Genomic DNA, 20571 nt, shown 5'->3' on the forward strand with positions numbered 1-20571 from the left:
CTTCAATTAAGTTAGGAAGGAATTCTGCTCCACATGGATGGGGAGCCGGCTTCATAAAATGGGCAGTCTTTGGGCTAAATACCTGTCGCTCCAGCAAGTCCAATTTGTATCACAGGCAAGGTAAGTCTTTAGAATGGGTAATTCTGGTACTGTTTTGCAGATATGCAGGAGTTCCATCATAGTGCAGTCTGACAATGCCTTGTATGCCAGACATACCTCTCCCCTTATTACTCTGTAGGAATATAGGAATAGAGTCTTGAAAGCGTCTGCACAGGACATGTTACTTATGCCCTGTATTCTTTTAGTGAAGAACCTCTGTGGATGTTCCAGTTGTTGGATATGCCTGGTTAGATACATACCAAAGGGGGTACTGTACTCAATGATAGGTCTGATGAATGCCAAATACAGTGGAACAATGACTCCTTGGACTTAGATGTCACACTTTTATTTCACACTATACATCTATTTCATCGTACTTCAGTTCTATTTCTTATAATGTGAAGGTGGATGCAAAATGTTTTTTTTTTCTATGGCAATTGTTTGCTGTCACAGATATCCTGGAGTATCTCTTTGGCCATCCTTTCTGCCTTCCCTGACACTCAACTTACTTATTTAGTCTGGGGACTCAAGAATTGCACTCCTTATTGAAAGTAGTGTAAGTGATTAGGGGCACAGTGCAGAGCAAAAACCAAAGCATTTCTGTACATTTCCTTCCTGAGAGCTAAGGAGGACTTTTTTATGTCCTGCTCACTACCCTACCACAATTCTTAATTTGTCTGTGTTACATGCATACACTCCACTAACTAGGGTCATTTGTCTCCACCATTCACTGATAGCCCTTGTCTGTAGGCTTTGATTCACCTCCTGGCCCCAAATAGGTGAGCTGCAAAAATGTCATTCCATCCTATGCCATAGAGGACTCCTCAGAAATTTGGTCTCAAAATGAAACTGAGTCATCTGGGAAGTAATCATGTTTCACTCTCTTCCTATGCTATACAGCTGGCAAAATGGCTGCCAGGTGCATTTACTATACTAACATACATGTCTGCAGGCTGCTGTTGGTGTGTTACACTGCTCTTCTACCCCACATTTGGATATTCTAGTTTTTCCTTCAGCAAGAACATGGTTAACAAATAACAACAAAACCACTAGTTGCAAAGCAGATCAAAAGATAGGCACTGCTGATGAAGGTTGACACCACAAATTAATTCAGAATCGAAAATACACAACCCACCCCATTGTACAGTTTTTTTCAAATGTATGTGAACAAGATATTTATAAGTTTTATAGAAATGGTAAAATGAAAAACAAGAAGTTCAACCTTACTAAAAATGAACATTACCTGTTAGAAAATCTTAAAAAGGACCATCTTGTTAGATTTATGAAACCTGATTGGGGGGGGGGGGAGTGATATTTGACAATCAGAAATACAAGGAGGAGTTATCAAAATTGTTGAGTAATAAAGAGGTTTATGAGAAGGCCTCCATTAATGAAGTCAACACCTCTTATAGAAATATATACTATTTCCTTGAAGACTAACTATTGTAGCATGCAATGGACTTTAATACATATAAGTTTTTAAGGAATCAGCACCCACAAATACCTGTGTTTTTTGGCATTCCAAACTTGCACAAAAATTTAGCTCAACCACCTTTAAGGCCACTTGTGGCAGAAGAAAGTGCCAAAACACAATTTTGCCATATTTGTAGATGAAGCACTAAAACCATTTCAAAACACCCCAAGTCACATTATTAGAGATTCCTGGGATTTCCTTGAAAGAATTAAACATGAGTATTGGGATAAGGACCTCACATTTTTAACCATTGATGTGGTAGAACTTTATTTCAGTATACCCCAAAAGAGGGGTTTAAACATGTTTAATGAAGCATTGTTAAATTTGGAATTTTTGGACCCTGGAAAAATCAGACTTATTATGGAGTGTATGGAAATTGTCCTTGCAAACGATTGTGTGTGGATTGAGGGTAACATCTTTAGACAGCAAAAAGTGATGGCAATGGGGGCAGCTTGTGCCCCCATTTTTGCAAACCTCATTATGCTGACAAGGGAAAAGAAGTGTGTTGCACTCCCCATTCCAGGAACATATAAAACTATATTTGAGGTTCCTGGATGATATGTATATTTTAGGGGGTGGAGTATCTTAACAACTCTTCCCATTTTGTAAGATTTACACATCAAATAGGAAAATATACTATCAACACCTAGATGTTACCCTAACCAAAATAAAAACAAAGAGGCTTTTACCTCAAATATATATCGAAAACCCACATTTTCTAATAACTAACTTTATTTTAGCAATGCTCACCCTCTTTTTCTAAAGAAGAGTTTGATGAGATTATTATACCCCCTAAGCATAGAAATTGCATTATTAAAGGACTGGTCTGTTTAGCTACCTGTAGTACATGCCCAGCTTTTTAGATCGAGAAGACCGACAGATGCCTTAAGAAGCAAATTTATGAGTATGGGTATGAAATAGGGGCTAAAAATATTAGCAATGCCCTATATAGGCAGTCCATCAAATGTAACTATAAAGGGTTTTTTTTTTGTTTTTTTTTGTATATTTCAGAATGTGACAAGAAACCCAAGGGGGCATGGAAAGATTACTTGGAGGCAAGGGAGTTATGGTGGCAAGTAATGCTGGATGCCACACATTATCCAGGAATTAATGGCAACTTGTCCCTTGCTCCAGTGTTAACAACAAGAGCTAATAATACTAATTTGTTCTTGTTTTGTTGCACTTTGGTGTTTTTAAACAATTTATATATATATATATATATATATATATATATATATATATATATATATATATATATAAAATATTTGTATATTTCCAGGTTATATTTATGTAAAAAATGTGGTTCAGTGGTAGAATTCTCATCTATCATGTGGGAGACCTGGGTTTGATTCCTGACCAATGGCAAGATTAAAAGGCTATTTAAATAAAGTTGAATTTTATGTGTTTATGGCTGATTTTAAACATTTTACCTGTGACACACATCTTTAAGACATGATAACAGGCTTTTCAACCCTGGTTGAGATTTATTTAAAAGCGGCACTTAACTTCTGTATTTTAGACTCTGAAATAAATTTGTGGTGTCAACCTTCAGCAGCAGTGCCTACCTTTGGATTGGTTTTGCAGCTAGTAGTTTTGTTGTTATTTGTTTGGAATATCTAGCTGTTTCTCCTACTTATTGCATCAGTAATATGGTTAACAGACACTTTCTGCACTGCTTCATCAAATATTTCATACCTGAGGACTACATATACTTTATATTGTTTCCATTAACATTTAAAGACTTGGATAAGAATCACTTCTTATATAGACCTGGACAGTGTCAACCTTTAAAACATCTCATATTTTTCTCTTGCCGATGGGATGTTCTCTATTCTATAAACGTAAAAGCAATAGCCTTCAGAAAAAAAACATTGCTACTTTTTAACTAATATGAGCATTCTCCTCTCTCTTCAGTTTCATGCCATCACTGATTCCTCATTCATTGTGGTCTTCCATTACCATATCATGTGTAGCATAAAGGTTTTAAAGTAGTTATGAATAAATAGGAAGACAGACATTTCACCAAGCCAGAAAACCCATACACCAGTCTGAGGCCCTTTTATCTTAGGCCTATAGATGCTATGTCTGAAGCCCTTTTATGTTAGGCCTAGAGATGCTATGTCTGAGGTCCTTTTATGTTAGGTCTATAGATGCTATGTCTGAGGCCCTTTTATGTTAGGCCTAGAGATGCTATGTCTGAGGCCCTTTTATGTTAGGCCTATAGATGCTATGTCTGAGGCGCTTTTATGTTAGGCCTATAGATGCTATTCATGTAGGAAAAAAGAAAATCAAAAGTGTTATTGGAATTCACATTTTTTGAACAGCACTAAAGAACAGAATGAATTAAAAGGCAGATGATATATAAATAAACCTTTGGAAAAATAGAAGCTATGTACTCACCATAACATTCCATCTGTGTTATCCGTTTTTATTCTTCCTCAACTGATGGGTTCGGATCCAAACCTCGGATCTGACTCGGCCATTACTAAAGCTTATGGTAACCAAAAAGCTGTTGAGTTTCCTTTACCCCTAATGTACCAACCCCTAACATCCCTTAGATCTTGTTTGCTGATTTTTCTAGAAGTGGTACCTGCTAACATGCATATGTATAAAAGGATACTTAAAGTATGTGTTCCATAAGGGGAGACTATATCAGGAGCTCAAGCAAAAGGAGCTCAATCAAAAGGAGAGTGAGGTCCTTATAATATCTCATTCATCCAGAAGCTTGTAGAAACAAAAGGATGGGGTTAGTGGGTAGGAAGTTAAGGAAGAATGAAAATGCACAACACAGGTGGGACATTATGGTGAGTACATAACTTCTTTATCTGATGTCAGTTTTCATTCTATCCTCGATTGTTGAGGCACTCCCCAGCTACCTAAAACACTGGGTGGACTCTAAGTAAGGATATTCCTAAGCACAGTTGAAACAAAAGATGCTCTACCCCTCTAGGCCAGATCTAATTTACAATGAGGGATAAAGGTATGAGGACTTGCCCAAGTTACTGCTGGATAAATGTTGTCATGGAAAACCTGGAGAGAAATACTGAAGAAGTTGTCATGGACCTAGTTGAATGAGCTCTTACAGGTTTTGCTAAGGTAAGACCCAATTAGTTATAGATAAAAGAAATACAGTCAGCCATCTGGCTAAAGTTACTTTTGTGATTGGTTTACCCAATTTCAAATCTGAAAAGAAAATAAACAATTGGACTGTCCTTCTGATTTCTTTTGTCTTATGCATTTAAAAATATAATTGTCTGTGAGCATCCAGTAAATGCAACATATATTCACCTTTGTTTGCAAATTTAGGAAAGAATACTGGCAAATTAATATACTGATTCATATTGGATTCTGATACCACCTTTGGAAGGAAAGGTGCATTGATTCATAACGTAACTCTATCCTTATGAAGACTCAATCAGGACAGTTTTGAAGACCAGGCTTGAATTTCTGAAAGTGTACTAGCTGAGGTAATGGTTACTAAAAAGAGTTTTCCATGTAAAAAACTTAAGGTCATATTTAGCTTCTGGTTGAAAAGGGGATGTATTAATGCTTGCAGCACCAAGTTCTGATTCTATATCCTATGGTGTAGTAGGGTCTTTAAACAGTGGTCTCAAAAGAAGAGTGCCCGTCATAAATGCTATGCACAGTTTAGCCAAGTCTGCTGAAAAAGCTTCTAATCAAATTTGAAAATTAGATATTGCTGTTCATTGAACCTTAATGGCAGAAGAGCTTACCGTTCTTTAAAGAGTAAAGCTAAAATTTCATCTATGTTATTTATCTGAGATGAGAAAGGATCAATATGATTTTGCTGTGCCCAGTAAACAAATCGTTTCCATTTACTTGAATATAGTTTTCTTGCTGAGAGTTTATGGGAAGATAAAAGTATATGGTGGAAGGGGAAGAGAGCATAGGTTGTCTAGCTATTAATGGAATTGGAGAAACCAGTCTGTAAGCTTGAGGTTTGATATATGGGCAAACCATGCCTGTTGAGTGAGACAGAAGATCTGGAATCAGATCCAGAATCCAAGGTCAGTAAAGTAGACGACAGCATAGGAAGGTAAACCAAATCTGTTGAGGCCAGTAAGGTGCAATGAGGATGACTTTGCTCTTCAACCTGACACCTTTCTTTAGGAATTTCTGGATCAACAGAATTGGCAGGTAAGCATAAAGCAGACCGGGAAGTCAATCATGAAGTAGAGCATCCCTCGGTATTTCCCCTGTGAGGGGATTATGGCAAAGTAGCCGCTGCATTTGTTGTATAGGGGAGAAACAAAAAAGACTGCAGCAAGGCTAGCCGCATCGACAAAAGATAATTTTTGCCACATTCTTGTTGAGGGATAACTTGTGAGGTAGAAGAATGGAATTGCTCAACTTGTCTGCTATTACACTGGACTTTCCAGGAATGTGCATTGCTATGAGAAAGCACATGGATGAGATGGCCCATTGCCAAACTTTGAGGGCTTCTTGACACAAGTGGTAGGATCTGATCCCTCCTTGTTTGTTGATGTACCAACTACTAGCATATTGTGTGTCTGAATCACAATTGTCCCTGAAGGGAGATCATAGCATCCTGGAAGGTCTGCAATGCTAAAAGCATTGCTATCATCTCTAGCAGATTGATATACAAGTTGGCCTCTTCTGGTGACCAAGGACCTTGGACTGTTTTCTCCAGAAAATGCCTCCCCCACCCCAACTGGGAAAAGTCTGTGATCACTTTGGGCTTGGGCTGAGGGAGAATGAACGGATGGCCTTGTAGAACCTGATCTGATTGAATCTACCACCTGAGAGCCATTTTACATGCCCGAGTGATTATTTGTACTGACATGCACTGATAAAGAATAGACCACTGCATTGATAAGATCCATTGAAGAATCCTCATATGAAATCTGGCTAGAGGTACTAAGGTTATTGCTGCGGACACTGATCCTAGAGCTTGAAGGACCAAGTGGGCTGAAATCTTGGTACTGCAAATTATTTTTCTGACCTGCAATCTGAACTCTTGATAGAAAAAGAGCAGCTATCGCTGATTTTGTGTTGAAAATTGTTCCTATTAATTCCAAGGTTTGAGGTGGTTGTATATGAGACTTGTCATAATTTATGGTTATCCCAGATAAGAACATATCTGGAGTACCTGATTTCTTGCTCTTATTAACAGATGCCTGGTCAGGGTGGTAAAGAGCCAGTCATCTAGATATGGAAACACTAGGAATCGCTGCAGTCTCAAGTAAGCTGCCACTACTAGGCATACATTTGGTAAAAAACCTGGCGGTTGTGGTGAGGCCAAAGGCCAGAACTCTGAACTGGTAATGACTGGCTCCCAGCTGGAAGCAAAAATAACTTCTGGATTGTGTGTGTGTTCATCTTTATGTGATAGCATCCATCCGGAAAACCTTTTGACCACATCCAGTCTTCCTTGCCCAGAAAAGGGAGAATGGACTGACCCATGACCATATGAAACTTTGTATATTGAACTGACTTGCTCAAGTTGCAGAAATCCAAAATTTGTCTGCAGTCCTCTGTTTTCTTTGGCACTAAAAATAATTTTAAGGAAGTTCCATATTCTATCTAGTCTGGTGGGATTTCTTGAATTACTCTTTTTCTAGCAACTTTTGTATTTGTACTGCTGCTTCTGACTGGTTGGAATATCAGGAACTTTCTGTAGAGTTGGAAGGGAAGAGGGTATTGTATAAACTCTGGAAATAATTCTCTGTACCCAAGTGTCATTTGTTATGTCTAGCCAGGCTGTCTGGTGCAGAGATAGTTGACTCCAGTTGCCTCCTTTCAGGACTGCATAGGGCCTGTCAGGGAAAGAATCTCTGGACTCCTGGTTTTGCAAACCTCCTCTGCCACCAGTGGCATTGACCTTAGTTCCCCCTTTTCCCCTAGGGGAAATTTCTCCATGTGTGTTCTAGAAAGGACCCTGGGACTTCCTGAACCACAACTTCTGACCACCTCATTGATTCCTAGAATAGGATCTTTGAGGGGTCAAAAAATGAATGCCCCCTGCAGAGAGGGTCTTTCCATCCTTCTCACATGTGCTCTTCATTTTGGAGCAAACAAAGAAGTGCCAACGAAGGGAGCATTGAAGAATAAGGACTTGAAGGGTTCCACAAAATCACATATGTGCAGCCAGGCATGCCTCTTAATGGATATACCTGAATTCACTGCTGTTAAAGTACCTTTGGCTGTATGAGAAATGAGCCTCATGGATGAATTCAATATAGCTTGGAGGGTAGCCAACTGTGAAGTCACAGACAACTGAGCCTCAGCAGAAACGGTCCCTGAAATGTAGCTTGAAAGTTCTTTAATAAAATCCCTTTTCAACCTAGTAAAATGTGCCAAATAATTCAGTGACCTATGAGCAAAGTTTGCTGAAATTTAGATATGTTTTCCAAATCTGTCCATTTTCCTAGACTCCCTGTTAGGGAGATGAACAGAGGAACTCTGTTTGGCAATTTCCTTCTTGGTGACCACCACATTGACTATGGGATCAATAGGCAACCATTTACCCTAACACTCCTTCCCCACAGGTGGAGCTAGAATCCTATCTGGCTTTTTGGGTATTGGTTCAAGTGCATCAGACTCCTTCCATGTCCACTGAGAGACCAAATTAATGAGCTCATCAGCAGACAGCGTAACCCAACAAGTAGGCAGGCCAGCTCCAAAAGCTTCCAGAAATACCAACTCCTCAGATGAAGGGTTGCTGGAGGTCCAACCACATCTCTGTTTCAGGATCTCAAGGATGTCTCCAAATCAGGAGGTGATCATGGGGACCCTTCACCCTCATTAAAGTCCGTATCTTCCATGACTGACACTTGTAGATATTCCAAGTTCCTCTTCTTGCACTTTCTCTTCCTAGGGACTTCCTTGGTGGGATGCTTCAGGGAAGTGTCAGAAGAGACTATGAGACCCTGCTGAATAGACTAGAGGTCACAAGATGGCTGTCCCTGGGGAGTTGAATGATGAAGAACCAAGAGCAGAGATATCTGGGTACTGGACTGACTATCTATCTATCAATCCTGTTGGTGCAGAAAACATCCTCTTCACACCCTGAAAGCCAGACTGTCCTGGGGAAAGAGAAGAAATCTGCATCAAGAATGCAGGTTTCTGGACTGCTGTCTCCTCCCACCCCAAAAGCAATCTCCCCGAGGAAGAAGTCAACACCGAGCTATCCAAAGCCAAAGTACCAAGGCACCAAAATGGTTCCGAAACCTTTTGGAGTCAATCCCAGCTCCTGGACTGACAAGAAAGCTTTGGCTCTGGGAGTCCTCCAGATCCAAAGATGTCAGAGCTGGGGCACTGAGAATTAGCTTCGGAACTTAGGATAAGGCTATCCTAGGAAACAAACCTGACGGATCTAGGAAACTTGGATCCAGGGCCTCCGTAGCAATCAAAGGAATCAGAGAAGGAGTTTTATGTGGTAGAATGGTCAATGTATGGGCCTCCTGACCTGAAATGGTAGGAGCTGAAAACACACCCATCTGGATCTGCATTGAGAAGAATTTCCTCATCATCCAATCTACATCTTCTTCAAATTCCTAGTTGAGCAAGATGAGGTTAGGGAAGGTGACATAGCATGGCGCCTTTCCATAAAAGGAAATGGCACCCTGGAAAGAACTGGATCCACAGATGGAGAATAATGGGTCCTAGGCAGTGCAATAGGAACTGACAGTCAACTCAGAAAATTTTTTGGTCAGATCTGAGGATGTTGGATCCAGAGACCTCTTTTTCTTCAGATCCGAGGAGGAAGAGGTTTGAGACCTCCACAAATCCAACTTAGTCCTTTTTCTGGAAAACTCCAAAGATGGAATTGAGGATGTAGAAGCAACAGATTTCAAGTCCTTTGACTTAAGCTTAGGGTACTGACAATCTGAAATAGCTTCTCCAAATGATGAAGGCAGTGAGCCTTTCAGAATTAGTTTGCTCTAATGCTCAGAGGTTAAAATTGTGGCAAATGCAACAGTCTTTTTGTAGGTGCTGTGGACCTAAATATTAAATGCAAGGATTGTGGGTATCTGAGACAGGTAACTTGTTCCCACACTTCGTACACTTTTTCAAAATGGAATGGACCTTCTCAGTCATTTTACAGATAGCAAAACAAAGTGGACAGACATTTTTTTTTCAATTTTTCAGTAGGGAAGATAGAAGATGAAAAGAAGTGTACTACAAACAATGTTAATAAAGAATACACTAATGAGTGACAGAAAAAGGGTATAAATTCCAACACTGGTATATGCAGAATACTATCAGTAAAAGGCTAAAGGATTAATAGAAACTAGAAAATTAAAGTGGAAAAGAAGTTTTGAAAAGATAGACAGTAAATTAGTTGAAAATAGTGATGAAGCTCAAGAGCTATGGCTGACCACATCCTTTCATGAAAAGCAGCAAACGAGATCTGAGGTATGTTAGGGGTTGGTGCATTATGGGTAAGTGAGAAGTTCAAGAGATTTTTGGTTACCATGAGCTTTAGTAATGGCAGCGTCAGATCTGAGGTTTGGAGCCAAACCCAAGAGTTGAGGATAAAATGAAAATTGACATCATCAGATTTGCCATTTAAATGTTTTATATATTTAAAAGTTACAAGCCTTTGGGGATTCATCCTACCTTAAAAAAACAGCTTAATGGCCACAGCTTCCAAGTTTGAGGCAGTGTAATATAGCCAATGATCCCACAGTCAGTGCTTAGTGTCTAACTCCATGCAACTTAAGATGGTTGCCAGATGAAGGAAACTCAACAGGTTTTACCACTACAAAGGTTATTTGGCTGGAGCACACAAAAATCTGAATATTTGTTCCCTGAGTCACAATGAAGTTCAAGAAATGATGTGTAGCATGGGTAAAGGCATGCACCAGCACTCTGCCAGTCCATGACATATTATTTATTTTACTTCTTCCATCTGTTTACTGGGAAAGTCCAACTGGGAAAACAAGTCCCTTTTCAGCAGAGGTGGGGTAGAAAAGCTCAAGAAATTATACTAGTAAAACATATACAACATACAGAATACTCACGCAACATTTAACAGCAGCACATACAAAGCTCCATTAGAACTATTTACATTAGTACTTATGCAACATACAGAATACTCACGTAACATTTAACAGCATCACATACAAAGCTCCATTAGAACTATTTACGTTAGTACTTGTACAACATACAGAATGCTGAGGTAACATTTACAGCATCACATACAAAGCTCCATTAGAACTATTTACGTTAGTACTTGTACAACATACAGAATGCTGAGGTAACATTTACAGCATCACATACAAAGCTCCATTAGAACTATTTACATCAATACTTATATAATACATAATTTGCAGGCAACATATATCAGTATCCCATACAAAGCTCCATTCGAACTATTTACGTTAGTACTTGTACAACATACAGAATGCTCGGATAACATTTACAGCATCACATTAGAACTATTTACATCAATACTTATATAATACAGAATATGCAGGCAACATATATCAGCATCACATACAAAGCTCAATTAGAACTATTTACATCAATACTTATAAAATACAGAATATGCAAGCAACATATATCAGCATCACATACAAAGCTCCATTAGAACTATTTATGTTAGTACATATACAACACACAGAATACTTAGATAACATTTAACAGCATCACATACAAAGCATCATTTGAATTATTTACATTAGCACTTATACAACATACAGAATACTCTGGTAACATTTAACAGCATGACTAAATTATGCCGATACAATGGTAACTGGAAAACACCAAAGCAGCTTCTCAAAAACACAAATCCACCGTCAGTACACACTTTTGCTTCAGAAAAACACAAATCCACCATCAGTACACACTTTTGTATTAGCACTGAGAAAGGGTGGTTTACCCAACAACTTTGCTGCACTAAAAGTGTGTACTGACGGTGGATTTGTGTTTTTGTGAAACATTTAACAGCATCACATACAAAGCTCCATTAAAACTATTTACGTTAGTACTTATACGACATTCAGAATGTTCAGGTAACATTTACAGCATTACATTTAAGGTGAGGATAAATTTCAAAAGATAATTCTGAAATAAACAAGTATACTTTGTAGTAACATAATCAGCACTTGGTGCCATTATGTAGTACTACATTAAGTTAGATATAATTATATGGCTTCTATTATAAAAGCAGAATACAGAAAAATAAGAGAGCAGAGAAAGTCACTGACATGCATGTCCACATAGGAGAGGTGGTTTAGGAATAATTTAGTATGGGGAATAGCAGGGACACAGCTAGGAGTCAAGAAGGAACTGTTTTAATTTATTTTTGAAGATATGTATGCTGTTGAAAAGTCTGATTGGAGGAAGGACTGAGTTCAAGGAATTTTGCAATATGTCTGAAGTAATGAGCATTTCCTGCTGTGTTGTGAGCATTGTGAACTGAGAGGAGATGTTTGCCAGTAGAGCGGAGAGCTCTATTGGTTGAGTGAAGTTGTGTACCATTTAGGGCAGGGCATTTTTCAGGGTGAAAGACTAATCTGTGTGCAAACTGAAGCTGGAAGTAGTTGAGGTATCTGAAGCCATTTCATGTGCCTAAGGACAATACAGTGATGTATGGAGATGTCTTGTTGGAAATGAATTTGGCTCCATCATTATTCCATTGCTCTAATGTAGTTGTCAAAGTGAATTTGAGGTTGGTGAAAATAGTAGACTCTTGTGGATGGCACCAACCATACTCAACCAGAGGTAATAGCCAACCTGCTAGCTGACAGATTTGGAGCAAACTTCACCCTCCCGTCCCCTTCAGTCATCCTCCAAAATATACCTGTCACCATTCCTTAGCCTATTATCTCAAGAAAGCAGGTAATCTCAGCCTTCTCCAAGGCAAAAAACACAGTATCAATGGGACCAGACAACATCCCAGGTTGCCTTTTAAACAAATTAAAACATGACCTAGCAGACCCACTTGGATCCCTGTTTAACCACAGCCTGAGAACTGGCTATGTTTCAATGGAATGTAGGACAGCAAAGGTAATCCCTCTGCACAAAAGGCGACCATCAACTGACCATGGGAATTATAGGCCCATAAGCTTGACTAGCCTCATCTGCAAGACCATGGAAAAAATCATTATGGACCTTATTAACTATGACATAGGTAATCTCCAAACTCTGGACCCAACCAAGTTTGGATTCATTAAAGGTAGATCATGCTTGTTAAACACAGATGACTTCTTCAAGAAATTCACCAAGGACCTGGATGAGGGCAAGAAAGTGCATACCACCTATCTTGACCTAGTCAAGGTATATGACACAATCCCTCACTCAGGTATTATAGAGGAACTCTACCAATTGGAAATTACTGACGGCATAACGGTAGTGTTGTCACCTCACAGCAACAGGTTCTCTGGTTTGTTTCTCGGCTGGGGTGCCTTCTGTTTGGAGTCTGCATGCTCTCCCTGCATTTGTGTGTGTTTCTTCCGGGTACTCCGATTTCTTCCCATGTTACAAAGACGTGTGTCTGGAGCATTTGTTCCCAGGCATCTGCTGAAAATTGGCTTTGTTCCAAGTTGGACTTTCCCGGTTAACAAATGTTAAATAAATAAATAAAACATTACCAGATGAATAGCTAAATGGCTGACTGACAGGACACATACTGTCAAAGTGGGTGACTTCACCTCTAGCAAAAGACCAGTCCCCAGTGGTGTACCACAAGGTTCTGTGCTGGGAACCCTTATCATTCTCAGAAGTCCCAGCTAACTTGGATGGCCTAAGGCTGACTAAGTTCTCTGATGATTGCAAACTGGCAGCAATCACAGAGACTGCAGTAATGTTAATATACTGCAAACAGGGTTAATGCAGACAAATGATTGGTGTCAAAACCACAGGTTAAAGCTAAATGCAAAAAAAAAAGTTCATTATTCCCTTTAGGAAAGATTACATCCCTGCTAATTACATTATAGACAACACTCCCCTAAGTGTAGACCCAGTGGCCCATGATCTGTGTATTCAGGTCGATAGCAAACTAAACTTTGACCACCATGTATCCACAGTAGTAAGGACATCCTTCTATCTGGCACATCTTATAAATAAAGGCATTGTATATAGATCTAAGGATGCTATAATTCCATTATACTCAGCCCTCATGAGACCAATTATTGAGTACAATGCTCGCTTTTGCGTGTACCTCACCAGACATCTGCAACAATTGGTGCAATGACAGAGGTTTCTCTGAAACAAGATTCCAATTCATGTGAAGCAGAGCTCCTCCCTGACTCTCTTCAAATCCAACCTAGATCAATGGATGGGTGACTGCAAATTCAGTCCTGGGGTACTTCCTATCTCCCTCCTGGACAGAGGAATTTATTAACGACCCTAGACCCTTACCTCTGCTAACTTCACTCACCTAACCACCGACAATTGGGGCAACTCAAGATAAATATGGCTAGGCTTGTAAGGGCTATAGGGCTGTTAGCCTAGTAACCTTCTATGAACCTATGAACAGGCTGCAGATATTACACACTGATACATGTACAGTAGAAGTTGGTAGGATGAAGAAATGGAGCACAAAGCCCTAGTTAATAAATAAAATATACAAAAACTAAAATACAGAGTAGAAACAACAGATGCAGAGAACTCCTCTGCAACTTTGAAAATATAGATCAACTGAGCTAATAAAATCATCATTGGTATGTAGCACCCTGAAGTATACAGGGGTTACTATTGCCAATAAAAACAGGGGATAGAGAAGATAAACTTTTAACACATTAAACTTTTGTAATTACAGTGGGAATAGCATTGTAATCATGTATCACACTATCATTTGAACACTTTTGTCACAAATAGATAACATGTTATACAACCTCAGGAGTGAAGTTATACAATTGCCAAGGATGAGAACTGTAGTCACTGGGGATAAGAAGGAATAACTCTGGGAAACATTAGATGTGAAATTGAGCTAGTTGCCTAATTTGTGAGACAACAGACCTGATGATCACTGAGGTAGAGAAGCTGTCAGTGGAAAATTGAGATTTACTGCAATACTGACAAGATACTGCAAGGAATTAAGGATAATTAAAATTAATGGAACAATAACAGTAAAAGGAGAAAAAAGGAAGCACAGAAAAATGAATACAAAAAGTCAGGGAATGTTTATATAAGCAGATTAGAGTGGATGCACACACACCACACACACACACACACACACACACACACACACACACACACACACACACACACTCACTGTATTCCACTGGCCAACTTTGTTACTAAGACAAAATTTCCCCGGTGCCAAATGAGATGCTGCTGCTGCAAGGATGTAGTCCATACTAATAAATCTTTCTTCTAGATCAATAAAATGATAAGACCAGCACTAGACCATTTCCTAATAGCAGCCTCTGATCTTTAGGGCTGGGGATAGAGTACAATAAAATCATGTCCTAATTAAGCTTGGATCTTCATTAAAGCTGTCCCACTAGGCCTAATTAGTCCTCAGTCTGAATGTAAACAATTATCTCAGCCTTAATCTAAGCTTAGTTAAAGCAAAAAAAGGCTGCAATTAGGGCCAAATTTAGGGCTACCCCATGTAATGGATAAGACAGAGCTATGTTTACATTTAGTGCTAAGGTAAGACTAAGACTTCTGGGCAGTATACCAAGGCTACTGGCCAGATCAGACATGTAATGTTAGACAGTGCCAAAAATCATTATGGTATGCACAGACTTCAAGAGTATGTATTCACACCTGTGAAAAATGAACCAACCAGTGTCAAGGATGATACCTTTTTCAGAATTTGCTGATTGGTTGTTGATGTAAATCCCTATATTTTATAGGCTGTATAAATAGGAAACATATTTTTGGATGACTGGCCATCTTTCACTGAATTGCAAGATCCTGTTTTAATAGGATATGTAATTGTCTTTCAGACATGTTATAGTTTTCTTAACTTTACCTTTTTTAAATATTATAGTCTTACTTTTTCAGAAGTTGATTTGATTATTTTATTAAGTACACCAGTGGCATTTTTGATGCGATTGATTAATTTCATACCTACACCATACGTGTTTGTTCCAGCTAGCACGTATGCTTTATTGCACTTTGTTTTTTATTAGAATTAATATTTTCACTAGGATGGTCAAATTCGTTTATTTGAGTTACCTGTCTTAGTCATATATTAGAACACAGCCAGATAGGCATGTTTTCGATTAGACATTTTTTTGCCCTTTAGCAAAAAGTGATGCAATATTCTAATGTGTCATTAAATTTTATGGTCTCTTAGTGATAGTGACAGATTTCCAGTCAATCTTAATCTGAGTTTCATTTTTAATTGATGTAACAATTCTGTGAGGTGACTAACTTATATTGATATAGTATTTATGTGATAGGACAGTGCTGCACTTCCCAGTAAATTCTCTATAACTGTGCTCGGGAAATATGATTTCCAACAGATGCTGAGCTAATGCTCTAATAGGTTGCTATATGCAGCTATTTTAGACTAGATGGACTTTTTGATTCATGTTTTACTGACAGATTAGGCAACAAAAATGTCTGTTGTTTATCTTATATATGTATTATGTTTTGAAAAGTGCTTTGAAACATGTGCTTTATCAGAATACTAAGATGCAAAATTTTCAGAACGTTTTTTTCTGAATGTGCAATGCCTTTAGTATTTTAATATATTGTATACAGCTTTGTTTTTCATTATATGCACATCCTGGGTAGAGCATCTTTTTGTTATCTGTCCAAGTTGGAGATATACGATAAACGGTTGTACTATCATTTGAGGAGAAGCCTAATTTGTGATGATTTATGATTGGATGAGGACAGGGAATTTTAATGAGTACTTGTCACACCTTTTATTGTATGCAATGGCACACAAAGGAATGCTGATAGGTTGAGATATTATTGGTGATAGGATATTCTTTCTGCAAGATTGCACATTATGATTGGTAGATTTTTTTTTTTAGTTAGCTTGTTCTGATATGTTGTGAAATTTTTTAAATGTATTTAAATGTCTTGATTCACAGTTAATTTATGGTCATCTTATGAACCCAGTCATTTTGACTGTGAAAGAACTAACCATTTAATAAACTTTACATTTGGATTATTCAGCTGCATACTGGTATATCCTGTCCTTGTTTTGCAGTTTCAATAATTTTTTAGAGGATATATCATTCATCATAGACACTGGTTGGTTCAGTTTTCAAGTTTCATCTAGATTACCAGTCACCTTGGAGCATGGCTGAAGGACTCAGCACAGATATTGAACTTGAGTTTAATCTGAATGGGCAAGGTAAAATCATCAGTTTTGATAAGTTGTCTCACTGCATTGTAAGCACAAGACATCCATTTTTAAATTCAGACTTGAAGGTAAGTACTACAGTGTCTGAAGCGGATGGGTTAGATTATAAATCATTTTGTAATCAACCTAACACCTTACAAAATGATTTGCTTAAGTTTGCAAGACTGTACTTACAGCATTATCATTTCAAGGTTTGTCTACATTTATGTACAACACCAAGACACCTCAGTTTTGGAAATTCCCACTTATGGAGAACATTTCCCTGCATTATTAGCCAAGTGGCAACAACTGAACTGTGAAGTGAGTTTTAATTACTTGAAACGTTTGAGTTTTTCAAACCTGAGGAAGACAGATTAACAGAAGCTATTAAGAGACAGCAGAATACTTCATACAAACTGTTTCCAGCCAACATAGTTGATAATGCCCTCACTGATATCACTGGCACAAGTTTTGTTTTTGAGTGGGAACTTACTATACAGAAGAGGAAGAAACTAGAAGGAGACTCTCTTGATTTTAAGAACAGCAATGTGGTTTCATGGCCAAAGAGTTCTCCTCCTGATAACAATCATGTTTCATCTACTGATAAACAGCTTGGTTTTCGCATCAGTGATTCCCCTCATTTATTGAACCAGATGCTATCCTCACAATTCTCCACTCTTGATGAGCCAATTCCAATCAACATTGATACGTTCCAACCTGGTCTGGTTAAACAACCTGATGTGAGGAGGAAGACCAGTCATCTCACACCTTATTGCAGTATAGATCATTTTTTTCTACCCTTCCTCTTCCCATCAATTGTGATAGGGGGAGAAGTGCCAATCGGTTGAGGAGCAAAGGACAGCCCAAGAGGAAACAAGTGCCAACACCTACAACCCTCACATATTAAAGATGTGACAACCATTAGAAGTCTAGTGTGTAACATTTCTAAGAAGTGTCTTTCTGACACTGAATTATCTCTGCTTACTAAAGGTTTGTCATTCATTCTAGCTCAATGTGCCAGTTTAATAGACACTGTAATTGACTTAAAGTTATTTATTAGGAATTTAATGCACAGTCTTTGTACAGGTTCAAGAAAGCAAGTACGTTCACACCTGTTACATCTTTTGTCAGAAGAATTTGGCAAGTGTTGTGAGAATGATTTATTTGAGATTTTAACTAGAACATCAAGTTGTAAAACATTTCATAATTTTACTTTTGAAGAGAGAGAGAAGCACTTTCCAGATTAGAACAGGCAAAATTATAGCAATTAAGCCTGCAGATAAGGATAGACCTATCATCATTATGAACAGTGATCATTACTATGATACTATGAATGTAATACTTAATGACACCTCCACATACATCAATACCGAATTTTCAACAGGATGAAAAATAGAATATTCAATGCGATCAATGACTATTTATAAGTAGGCAAATCATTTTATATTTAATTATTTGTATGTGGTCAATCCCTTAATTACGGTTTTACAGGGGCTTCTGAAGGTTCATAAGAACCCGAATCAACTGCTTTTTTACCCTGTCGTGTCTGGTAGGGGTTGGAGCACTGAGCGGTTTTCAATTTACATTGAAAAACATCTTTGACCAGTGCTCAGTAAGAACACGTGTCTTGTTTTTTTTTACAAGATTTGTTCATTTTTGTGAATCAGATTTCCAATACTAAATGAATTCTTTTAGTAACGTTGGATGTGAAGTCTTTATTTATGGTTATTCCCAACTCTCTTGGCATACAGTTTGTTGGTAAATATCTTGAGCTTTACAATGGTTATGATAAGAAATTCACGGATTTGCTATGTTTATTTACTGAAATCATATTAGAGAACAATGTGTTTTTTCAGGATAATTATTATTTACAGATAGATGGCATAGCTATGGGCATATCTTGGGCCAATAGCTATGCCACTATGGTGTTAGCTTATTGGGAACAAACCAAGGTGTTTATCAGTAATTAGCTCTCTCCTTTTATAGGATTCTGTTGACATTTTGTCAATCATCATCATCTTCTATCAGCTGTTCCCGTTAGGGGTCACCACAGCAGATCACCTGTTTCCATTTCTTCCTGTCCTCTGCATCTTGCTCTGTCACACCAACCACCTGCATGTCCTCTCTCACCACATCCATAAACCTCATCTTAGGCCTTCCTCTTTTCCTGTTACCTGGTAGCTTCATCCTTAGCATCTTTTTCCCAATATACTCAGCATCCCTCCTCAGCACATGTCCAAACCAATGTAATCATGCCTCTCTGGCTTTGTCTCCAAACCTTCCAACCTGGGATGACCCTCTAATATAACATCTTTAATTCTGCCACATCCAGCTCAAACTCCTGCCTTATTGTCAGTGCCACTGTCTCCAACCCATATAACATAGCTGGTCTCACTACCCTCTTGTAGACCTTCCCTTTCACTCTTACAGGTACTCGTCTGTCCCAAATCACTCCTGACACTCTTCTCCACACACTCCATCCTGCCTGTACTCTCTTCTTCCCCTCTCTTCCGCACTCACCGTTACTCTGAACTATTGATCCCAAGTATTTAAACTCATCCACCTTCGCCACCTCTACTCCTTGCATCCTCACCATTCCTCTATCCTCCCTCTCATTCACGCACATATATTCTGTCTTAGTCCTGCTGACCTTCATTCCTCTTCTCTCTAGAGCATATCTCCATCTCTCCAGGGTCTCCTCCACCTGTTCCCTACTCTCACTATAGATCACAATGTCATCTGCAAACATCATAGTCCAAGGGGACTCCTGTCTGATCTCATCTGTCAACCTGTCCATCACCATTGCAAATAAGAAAGGTCTCAGAGCCGATCCTTGATGTAACCCCACCTCCACCTTAAACTCATCTGTCACTCCCACCGCAGACCTCACCGCTGTCACACTACCCTCATACATATCCTGTACCACTCTTACATACTTTTCTGACACTCCTGACTTCCTCATACAATACCACAACTCCTCTCTAGGCACCCTGTCATATGCTTTCTTTAAGTCTACAAAAACACAATGCAACTCCTTCTGACATTCTCTGTACTTCTCCATCAACACTCTCAGAGCAAAGATCGCATCTGTAGTGCTCTTTCCCAGCATGAAACCATACTGCTGATCACTAATCATCACGTCCCTTCTTAACCTTGCTTCCACTACTCTTTCCCATAACTTCATGCTGTGACTGAACAGTTTAATCCCTCTGTAGTTACTACAGCTCGGCACATCACCCTTATTCTTAAAAAATCGGTACCAAAACACTTTTTCTCCATTCCTCAGGCATCCTCTCACTTTCCAATATTTCAATAAGCAATCCGGTTAAAAACTCCACTGCCATTTCACTTAAACACCTCCATGCTTCCACAGGTATGTCATCTGGGCCAACAGCCTTTCCATTCTTCATTCTCTTCATAGCTATCCTTACTTCCTCCTTGCTAATCCATTGTACTTCATGATTCACTATCCTACATCATCCAACCTTCTCTCCCTCTCTTTCTCTTCATTCATCAACCCCTCAAAGTACTCTTTCCATCTCTTCAACACACTCTCCTCGCTTGTGAGTATGTTTCCCACATTATCCTTTATCACTTTTACCTGCTGCACATCTTTCCTAGCTTGGTCCCTCTGTCTAGCCAATCAGTACATGTCCTTTTCTCCCTCCTTATTGTCCGACCTTTCATACAACTCTTCATATGCCTTATCCTTAGCCTTCGCCACCTCTCTCTTTGCCATGCACCTCATCTCCTT

The sequence above is a fragment of the Protopterus annectens genome, chromosome 14.part0, assembly GCF_019279795.1.
Source record: "Protopterus annectens isolate FY-2018-M chromosome 14.part0, PAN1.0, whole genome shotgun sequence".
In the NCBI taxonomy this organism is placed as follows: domain Eukaryota; kingdom Metazoa; phylum Chordata; order Ceratodontiformes; family Protopteridae; genus Protopterus; species Protopterus annectens.